The sequence below is a fragment of the Puma concolor genome, unplaced genomic scaffold (genome assembly GCF_028749965.1).
Source record: "Puma concolor isolate L17-30 unplaced genomic scaffold, mPumCon1.1.hap2 unalloc_scaffold_170, whole genome shotgun sequence".
Lineage (NCBI taxonomy): Eukaryota > Metazoa > Chordata > Mammalia > Carnivora > Felidae > Puma > Puma concolor.
Window position 1 is genome coordinate 22,612 of NW_028240203.1, and position 9,303 is coordinate 31,914.

Consider the following 9,303-nt stretch of genomic DNA (forward strand, 5'->3'; position numbering starts at 1 on the left):
TCCTCTTGCGCCGCCTCCGCCACCCGCCCGGGGCCCGCGGCGGAGGGCGGCGGCAGCGAGGCAGGCAGCCAGGCAGGCAGGCAGGCAGGCAGGCAGGCAGGCGCGTGCATGGGTGAAGCGCGGCACCCGCTGGGCTTGGGATGCGTGGAGCAGGCTCTTGAGGCGCCCAGCGGCAGCCGCCGGCGTCTACGGCCATACCACCCTGAACGCGCCCGATCTCGTCTGATCTCGGAAGCTAAGCAGGGTCGGGCCTGGTTAGTACTTGGATGGGAGACCGCCTGGGAATACCGGGTGCTGTAGGCTTTTGCCTTTTGCCTGTTGCCTGTTGCCTCTGGCCTCCTTGACCTCTCCTTTGGCGCCCGCCGCCCCTCCCCCTCCCTCCGTGTGTCCCTCTCTCCCCGGGGAGGGGAGCGCGGCTCCGGGAGCCAAACACACCCCGGCGGCCACTGCTCCCTCAGCCCCTCCCGGGCCGGCAAAGCGGCCTGGCCTGGCCTAGCCTGGCCCCGCCCCGCCCCGCCCCGCCCCCCCCCCGAGCCCGCACACCCCACGGCACTTCACAAGGGGTCCGCTCCCCGCTCCCCGCTCCCCGCACCGGGCGAAATCCCACTGCACCGGCTGGAAGCCACGCCCCAGCTTTGCACCTTTCCTGACACTGCACCCGCACGGAGGGGTGGGGGGGTGCGGCGAGGGCGGGACCGGGGGCTGGCGCCTGGGGACTGGAGGGTGGGGGCTGGGTGGGTGGATCCAAAAACACAGGAGCGGGCGGGGCAGCGAGACCCCAAACACAGACTCCGCCACAGGACTGGGCTCCCTGGGTCCCGGACCTCTTCCCTCCCTCCAGCCCCCATCCCCAGGGCCCCCGGCGTTTCGCGAGGCCCAGCTAGGGCTGCGGGCTCGCGCTGGTGATGTTCTGTGGGGGCGCTGGGGCCTCCGGGCTGGCTGCGCTCGCCCTGCGACTGGGGAGGAGGCGCTGAGAACCCGGCGGGAGGGGGGGCGCCCAGAAGGCACGGCCGGCCTGATGCCCCACGCTCGCTTCCACCCTCTTCCCAGTGAGCGGCCCGACGTGGTGCGGTGCGGTGCGGTGCGGTGCGGTGCGGGATGGAAGCGGAGGCGGGCGTGGGGCCAAGCCGGGAGCAGTCTGCCAGAGTCCCGGGATCGGTGAAGGCCGGGGCTTGCGCCACAGCGCCTTGCCAGGGTCCTCTTGCGCCGCCTCCGCCACCCGCCCGGGGCCCGCGGCGGAGGGCGGCGGCAGCGAGGCAGGCAGCCAGGCAGGCAGGCAGGCAGGCAGGCAGGCAGGCAGGCGCGTGCATGGGTGAAGCGCGGCACCCGCTGGGCTTGGGATGCGTGGAGCAGGCTCTTGAGGCGCCCAGCGGCAGCCGCCGGCGTCTACGGCCATACCACCCTGAACGCGCCCGATCTCGTCTGATCTCGGAAGCTAAGCAGGGTCGGGCCTGGTTAGTACTTGGATGGGAGACCGCCTGGGAATACCGGGTGCTGTAGGCTTTTGCCTTTTGCCTGTTGCCTGTTGCCTCTGGCCTCCTTGACCTCTCCTTTGGCGCCCGCCGCCCCTCCCCCTCCCTCCGTGTGTCCCTCTCTCCCCGGGGAGGGGAGCGCGGCTCCGGGGGCCAAACACACCCCGGCGGCCACTGCTCCCTCAGCCCCTCCCGGGCCGGCAAAGCGGCCTGGCCTGGCCTAGCCTGGCCCCGCCCCGCCCCGCCCCGCCCCCCCCCGAGCCCGCACACCCCACGGCACTTCACAAGGGGTCCGCTCCCCGCTCCCCGCTCCCCGCACCGGGCGAAATCCCACTGCACCGGCTGGAAGCCACGCCCCAGCTTTGCACCTTTCCTGACACTGCACCCGCACGGAGGGGTGGGGGGGTGCGGCGAGGGCGGGACCGGGGGCTGGCGCCTGGGGACTGGAGGGTGGGGGCTGGGTGGGTGGATCCAAAAACACAGGAGCGGGCGGGGCAGCGAGACCCCAAACACAGACTCCGCCACAGGACTGGGCTCCCTGGGTCCCGGACCTCTTCCCTCCCTCCAGCCCCCATCCCCAGGGCCCCCGGCGTTTCGCGAGGCCCAGCTAGGGCTGCGGGCTCGCGCTGGTGATGTTCTGTGGGGGCGCTGGGGCCTCCGGGCTGGCTGCGCTCGCCCTGCGACTGGGGAGGAGGCGCTGAGAACCCGGCGGGAGGGGGGGCGCCCAGAAGGCACGGCCGGCCTGATGCCCCACGCTCGCTTCCACCCTCTTCCCAGTGAGCGGCCCGACGTGGTGCGGTGCGGTGCGGTGCGGTGCGGTGCGGGATGGAAGCGGAGGCGGGCGTGGGGCCAAGCCGGGAGCAGTCTGCCAGAGTCCCGGGATCGGTGAAGGCCGGGGCTTGCGCCACAGCGCCTTGCCAGGGTCCTCTTGCGCCGCCTCCGCCACCCGCCCGGGGCCCGCGGCGGAGGGCGGCGGCAGCGAGGCAGGCAGCCAGGCAGGCAGGCAGGCAGGCAGGCAGGCAGGCAGGCGCGTGCATGGGTGAAGCGCGGCACCCGCTGGGCTTGGGATGCGTGGAGCAGGCTCTTGAGGCGCCCAGCGGCAGCCGCCGGCGTCTACGGCCATACCACCCTGAACGCGCCCGATCTCGTCTGATCTCGGAAGCTAAGCAGGGTCGGGCCTGGTTAGTACTTGGATGGGAGACCGCCTGGGAATACCGGGTGCTGTAGGCTTTTGCCTTTTGCCTGTTGCCTGTTGCCTCTGGCCTCCTTGACCTCTCCTTTGGCGCCCGCCGCCCCTCCCCCTCCCTCCGTGTGTCCCTCTCTCCCCGGGGAGGGGAGCGCGGCTCCGGGGGCCAAACACACCCCGGCGGCCACTGCTCCCTCAGCCCCTCCCGGGCCGGCAAAGCGGCCTGGCCTGGCCTAGCCTGGCCCCGCCCCGCCCCGCCCCGCCCCCCCCCCGAGCCCGCACACCCCACGGCACTTCACAAGGGGTCCGCTCCCCGCTCCCCGCTCCCCGCACCGGGCGAAATCCCACTGCACCGGCTGGAAGCCACGCCCCAGCTTTGCACCTTTCCTGACACTGCACCCGCACGGAGGGGTGGGGGGGTGCGGCGAGGGCGGGACCGGGGGCTGGCGCCTGGGGACTGGAGGGTGGGGGCTGGGTGGGTGGATCCAAAAACACAGGAGCGGGCGGGGCAGCGAGACCCCAAACACAGACTCCGCCACAGGACTGGGCTCCCTGGGTCCCGGACCTCTTCCCTCCCTCCAGCCCCCATCCCCAGGGCCCCCGGCGTTTCGCGAGGCCCAGCTAGGGCTGCGGGCTCGCGCTGGTGATGTTCTGTGGGGGCGCTGGGGCCTCCGGGCTGGCTGCGCTCGCCCTGCGACTGGGGAGGAGGCGCTGAGAACCCGGCGGGAGGGGGGGCGCCCAGAAGGCACGGCCGGCCTGATGCCCCACGCTCGCTTCCACCCTCTTCCCAGTGAGCGGCCCGACGTGGTGCGGTGCGGTGCGGTGCGGTGCGGTGCGGGATGGAAGCGGAGGCGGGCGTGGGGCCAAGCCGGGAGAAGTCTGCCAGAGTCCCGGGATCGGTGAAGGCCGGGGCTTGCGCCACAGCGCCTTGCCAGGGTCCTCTTGCGCCGCCTCCGCCACCCGCCCGGGGCCCGCGGCGGAGGGCGGCGGCAGCGAGGCAGGCAGCCAGGCAGGCAGGCAGGCAGGCAGGCAGGCGCGTGCATGGGTGAAGCGCGGCACCCGCTGGGCTTGGGATGCGTGGAGCAGGCTCTTGAGGCGCCCAGCGGCAGCCGCCGGCGTCTACGGCCATACCACCCTGAACGCGCCCGATCTCGTCTGATCTCGGAAGCTAAGCAGGGTCGGGCCTGGTTAGTACTTGGATGGGAGACCGCCCGGGAATACCGGGTGCTGTAGGCTTTTGCCTTTTGCCTGTTGCCTGTTGCCTCTGGCCTCCTTGACCTCTCCTTTGGCGCCCGCCGCCCCTCCCCCTCCCTCCGTGTGTCCCTCTCTCCCCGGGGAGGGGAGCGCGGCTCCGGGAGCCAAACACACCCCGGCGGCCACTGCTCCCTCAGCCCCTCCCGGGCCGGCAAAGCGGCCTGGCCTGGCCTAGCCTGGCCCCGCCCCGCCCCGCCCCGCCCCCCCCCCGAGCCCGCACACCCCACGGCACTTCACAAGGGGTCCGCTCCCCGCTCCCCGCTCCCCGCACCGGGCGAAATCCCACTGCACCGGCTGGAAGCCACGCCCCAGCTTTGCACCTTTCCTGACACTGCACCCGCACGGAGGGGTGGGGGGGTGCGGCGAGGGCGGGACCGGGGGCTGGCGCCTGGGGACTGGAGGGTGGGGGCTGGGTGGGTGGATCCAAAAACACAGGAGCGGGCGGGGCAGCGAGACCCCAAACACAGACTCCGCCACAGGACTGGGCTCCCTGGGTCCCGGACCTCTTCCCTCCCTCCAGCCCCCATCCCCAGGGCCCCCGGCGTTTCGCGAGGCCCAGCTAGGGCTGCGGGCTCGCGCTGGTGATGTTCTGTGGGGGCGCTGGGGCCTCCGGGCTGGCTGCGCTCGCCCTGCGACTGGGGAGGAGGCGCTGAGAACCCGGCGGGAGGGGGGGCGCCCAGAAGGCACGGCCGGCCTGATGCCCCACGCTCGCTTCCACCCTCTTCCCAGTGAGCGGCCCGACGTGGTGCGGTGCGGTGCGGTGCGGTGCGGTGCGGTGCGGTGCGGGATGGAAGCGGAGGCGGGCGTGGGGCCAAGCCGGGAGCAGTCTGCCAGAGTCCCGGGATCGGTGAAGGCCGGGGCTTGCGCCACAGCGCCTTGCCAGGGTCCTCTTGCGCCGCCTCCGCCACCCGCCCGGGGCCCGCGGCGGAGGGCGGCGGCAGCGAGGCAGGCAGCCAGGCAGGCAGGCAGGCAGGCAGGCAGGCAGGCGCGTGCATGGGTGAAGCGCGGCACCCGCTGGGCTTGGGATGCGTGGAGCAGGCTCTTGAGGCGCCCAGCGGCAGCCGCCGGCGTCTACGGCCATACCACCCTGAACGCGCCCGATCTCGTCTGATCTCGGAAGCTAAGCAGGGTCGGGCCTGGTTAGTACTTGGATGGGAGACCGCCTGGGAATACCGGGTGCTGTAGGCTTTTGCCTTTTGCCTGTTGCCTGTTGCCTCTGGCCTCCTTGACCTCTCCTTTGGCGCCCGCCGCCCCTCCCCCTCCCTCCGTGTGTCCCTCTCTCCCCGGGGAGGGGAGCGCGGCTCCGGGGGCCAAACACACCCCGGCGGCCACTGCTCCCTCAGCCCCTCCCGGGCCGGCAAAGCGGCCTGGCCTGGCCTAGCCTGGCCCCGCCCCGCCCCGCCCCGCCCCCCCCGAGCCCGCACACCCCACGGCACTTCACAAGGGGTCCGCTCCCCGCTCCCCGCTCCCCGCACCGGGCGAAATCCCACTGCACCGGCTGGAAGCCACGCCCCAGCTTTGCACCTTTCCTGACACTGCACCCGCACGGAGGGGTGGGGGGGTGCGGCGAGGGCGGGACCGGGGGCTGGCGCCTGGGGACTGGAGGGTGGGGGCTGGGTGGGTGGATCCAAAAACACAGGAGCGGGCGGGGCAGCGAGACCCCAAACACAGACTCCGCCACAGGACTGGGCTCCCTGGGTCCCGGACCTCTTCCCTCCCTCCAGCCCCCATCCCCAGGGCCCCCGGCGTTTCGCGAGGCCCAGCTAGGGCTGCGGGCTCGCGCTGGTGATGTTCTGTGGGGGCGCTGGGGCCTCCGGGCTGGCTGCGCTCGCCCTGCGACTGGGGAGGAGGCGCTGAGAACCCGGCGGGAGGGGGGGCGCCCAGAAGGCACGGCCGGCCTGATGCCCCACGCTCGCTTCCACCCTCTTCCCAGTGAGCGGCCCGACGTGGTGCGGTGCGGTGCGGTGCGGTGCGGTGCGGTGCGGGATGGAAGCGGAGGCGGGCGTGGGGCCAAGCCGGGAGCAGTCTGCCAGAGTCCCGGGATCGGTGAAGGCCGGGGCTTGCGCCACAGCGCCTTGCCAGGGTCCTCTTGCGCCGCCTCCGCCACCCGCCCGGGGCCCGCGGCGGAGGGCGGCGGCAGCGAGGCAGGCAGCCAGGCAGGCAGGCAGGCAGGCAGGCAGGCAGGCGCGTGCATGGGTGAAGCGCGGCACCCGCTGGGCTTGGGATGCGTGGAGCAGGCTCTTGAGGCGCCCAGCGGCAGCCGCCGGCGTCTACGGCCATACCACCCTGAACGCGCCCGATCTCGTCTGATCTCGGAAGCTAAGCAGGGTCGGGCCTGGTTAGTACTTGGATGGGAGACCGCCCGGGAATACCGGGTGCTGTAGGCTTTTGCCTTTTGCCTGTTGCCTGTTGCCTCTGGCCTCCTTGACCTCTCCTTTGGCGCCCGCCGCCCCTCCCCCTCCCTCCGTGTGTCCCTCTCTCCCCGGGGAGGGGAGCGCGGCTCCGGGAGCCAAACACACCCCGGCGGCCACTGCTCCCTCAGCCCCTCCCGGGCCGGCAAAGCGGCCTGGCCTGGCCTAGCCTGGCCCCGCCCCGCCCCGCCCCGCCCCCCCCCCGAGCCCGCACACCCCACGGCACTTCACAAGGGGTCCGCTCCCCGCTCCCCGCTCCCCGCACCGGGCGAAATCCCACTGCACCGGCTGGAAGCCACGCCCCAGCTTTGCACCTTTCCTGACACTGCACCCGCACGGAGGGGTGGGGGGGTGCGGCGAGGGCGGGACCGGGGGCTGGCGCCTGGGGACTGGAGGGTGGGGGCTGGGTGGGTGGATCCAAAAACACAGGAGCGGGCGGGGCAGCGAGACCCCAAACACAGACTCCGCCACAGGACTGGGCTCCCTGGGTCCCGGACCTCTTCCCTCCCTCCAGCCCCCATCCCCAGGGCCCCCGGCGTTTCGCGAGGCCCAGCTAGGGCTGCGGGCTCGCGCTGGTGATGTTCTGTGGGGGCGCTGGGGCCTCCGGGCTGGCTGCGCTCGCCCTGCGACTGGGGAGGAGGCGCTGAGAACCCGGCGGGAGGGGGGGCGCCCAGAAGGCACGGCCGGCCTGATGCCCCACGCTCGCTTCCACCCTCTTCCCAGTGAGCGGCCCGACGTGGTGCGGTGCGGTGCGGTGCGGTGCGGTGCGGTGCGGTGCGGGATGGAAGCGGAGGCGGGCGTGGGGCCAAGCCGGGAGCAGTCTGCCAGAGTCCCGGGATCGGTGAAGGCCGGGGCTTGCGCCACAGCGCCTTGCCAGGGTCCTCTTGCGCCGCCTCCGCCACCCGCCCGGGGCCCGCGGCGGAGGGCGGCGGCAGCGAGGCAGGCAGCCAGGCAGGCAGGCAGGCAGGCAGGCAGGCAGGCGCGTGCATGGGTGAAGCGCGGCACCCGCTGGGCTTGGGATGCGTGGAGCAGGCTCTTGAGGCGCCCAGCGGCAGCCGCCGGCGTCTACGGCCATACCACCCTGAACGCGCCCGATCTCGTCTGATCTCGGAAGCTAAGCAGGGTCGGGCCTGGTTAGTACTTGGATGGGAGACCGCCTGGGAATACCGGGTGCTGTAGGCTTTTGCCTTTTGCCTGTTGCCTGTTGCCTCTGGCCTCCTTGACCTCTCCTTTGGCGCCCGCCGCCCCTCCCCCTCCCTCCGTGTGTCCCTCTCTCCCCGGGGAGGGGAGCGCGGCTCCGGGGGCCAAACACACCCCGGCGGCCACTGCTCCCTCAGCCCCTCCCGGGCCGGCAAAGCGGCCTGGCCTGGCCTAGCCTGGCCCCGCCCCGCCCCGCCCCGCCCCCCCCGAGCCCGCACACCCCACGGCACTTCACAAGGGGTCCGCTCCCCGCTCCCCGCTCCCCGCACCGGGCGAAATCCCACTGCACCGGCTGGAAGCCACGCCCCAGCTTTGCACCTTTCCTGACACTGCACCCGCACGGAGGGGTGGGGGGGTGCGGCGAGGGCGGGACCGGGGGCTGGCGCCTGGGGACTGGAGGGTGGGGGCTGGGTGGGTGGATCCAAAAACACAGGAGCGGGCGGGGCAGCGAGACCCCAAACACAGACTCCGCCACAGGACTGGGCTCCCTGGGTCCCGGACCTCTTCCCTCCCTCCAGCCCCCATCCCCAGGGCCCCCGGCGTTTCGCGAGGCCCAGCTAGGGCTGCGGGCTCGCGCTGGTGATGTTCTGTGGGGGCGCTGGGGCCTCCGGGCTGGCTGCGCTCGCCCTGCGACTGGGGAGGAGGCGCTGAGAACCCGGCGGGAGGGGGGGCGCCCAGAAGGCACGGCCGGCCTGATGCCCCACGCTCGCTTCCACCCTCTTCCCAGTGAGCGGCCCGACGTGGTGCGGTGCGGTGCGGTGCGGTGCGGGATGGAAGCGGAGGCGGGCGTGGGGCCAAGCCGGGAGCAGTCTGCCAGAGTCCCGGGATCGGTGAAGGCCGGGGCTTGCGCCACAGCGCCTTGCCAGGGTCCTCTTGCGCCGCCTCCGCCACCCGCCCGGGGCCCGCGGCGGAGGGCGGCGGCAGCGAGGCAGGCAGCCAGGCAGGCAGGCAGGCAGGCAGGCAGGCGCGTGCATGGGTGAAGCGCGGCACCCGCTGGGCTTGGGATGCGTGGAGCAGGCTCTTGAGGCGCCCAGCGGCAGCCGCCGGCGTCTACGGCCATACCACCCTGAACGCGCCCGATCTCGTCTGATCTCGGAAGCTAAGCAGGGTCGGGCCTGGTTAGTACTTGGATGGGAGACCGCCTGGGAATACCGGGTGCTGTAGGCTTTTGCCTTTTGCCTGTTGCCTGTTGCCTCTGGCCTCCTTGACCTCTCCTTTGGCGCCCGCCGCCCCTCCCCCTCCCTCCGTGTGTCCCTCTCTCCCCGGGGAGGGGAGCGCGGCTCCGGGGGCCAAACACACCCCGGCGGCCACTGCTCCCTCAGCCCCTCCCGGGCCGGCAAAGCGGCCTGGCCTGGCCTAGCCTGGCCCCGCCCCGCCCCGCCCCGCCCCCCCCCCGAGCCCGCACACCCCACGGCACTTCACAAGGGGTCCGCTCCCCGCTCCCCGCTCCCCGCACCGGGCGAAATCCCACTGCACCGGCTGGAAGCCACGCCCCAGCTTTGCACCTTTCCTGACACTGCACCCGCACGGAGGGGTGGGGGGGTGCGGCGAGGGCGGGACCGGGGGCTGGCGCCTGGGGACTGGAGGGTGGGGGCTGGGTGGGTGGATCCAAAAACACAGGAGCGGGCGGGGCAGCGAGACCCCAAACACAGACTCCGCCACAGGACTGGGCTCCCTGGGTCCCGGACCTCTTCCCTCCCTCCAGCCCCCATCCCCAGGGCCCCCGGCGTTTCGCGAGGCCCAGCTAGGGCTGCGGGCTCGCGCTGGTGATGTTCTGTGG

General features: G+C 73.3%; 8 non-coding genes across 8 annotated transcripts; all 8 read left to right on the forward strand.

Moving 5' to 3' along the window:
* Nucleotides 1–184: 184 nt before the first annotated feature.
* On the forward strand, nt 185–303 carry LOC147571595 (5S ribosomal RNA). Its single transcript, XR_015247259.1, has one exon. It is a non-coding gene; the product is annotated as a 5S ribosomal RNA (ribosomal RNA).
* A 1,081-nt stretch (nt 304–1,384) lies between these two features.
* Nucleotides 1,385–1,503, forward strand: LOC147571596 (5S ribosomal RNA). Its single transcript, XR_015247260.1, has one exon. It is a non-coding gene; the product is annotated as a 5S ribosomal RNA (ribosomal RNA).
* A 1,080-nt stretch (nt 1,504–2,583) lies between these two features.
* LOC147571597 (5S ribosomal RNA) lies at nt 2,584–2,702 on the forward strand. The gene has a single exon (XR_015247261.1). It is a non-coding gene; the product is annotated as a 5S ribosomal RNA (ribosomal RNA).
* Nucleotides 2,703–3,775: 1,073 nt separating this feature from the next.
* LOC147571598 (5S ribosomal RNA) lies at nt 3,776–3,894 on the forward strand. Its single transcript, XR_015247267.1, has one exon. It is a non-coding gene; the product is annotated as a 5S ribosomal RNA (ribosomal RNA).
* Nucleotides 3,895–4,981: 1,087 nt separating this feature from the next.
* On the forward strand, nt 4,982–5,100 carry LOC147571599 (5S ribosomal RNA). The gene has a single exon (XR_015247262.1). It is a non-coding gene; the product is annotated as a 5S ribosomal RNA (ribosomal RNA).
* A 1,080-nt stretch (nt 5,101–6,180) lies between these two features.
* On the forward strand, nt 6,181–6,299 carry LOC147571600 (5S ribosomal RNA). The gene has a single exon (XR_015247269.1). It is a non-coding gene; the product is annotated as a 5S ribosomal RNA (ribosomal RNA).
* Nucleotides 6,300–7,386: 1,087 nt separating this feature from the next.
* LOC147571601 (5S ribosomal RNA) lies at nt 7,387–7,505 on the forward strand. Its single transcript, XR_015247263.1, has one exon. It is a non-coding gene; the product is annotated as a 5S ribosomal RNA (ribosomal RNA).
* A 1,066-nt stretch (nt 7,506–8,571) lies between these two features.
* Nucleotides 8,572–8,690, forward strand: LOC147571602 (5S ribosomal RNA). Its single transcript, XR_015247264.1, has one exon. It is a non-coding gene; the product is annotated as a 5S ribosomal RNA (ribosomal RNA).
* Nucleotides 8,691–9,303: the final 613 nt, after the last annotated feature.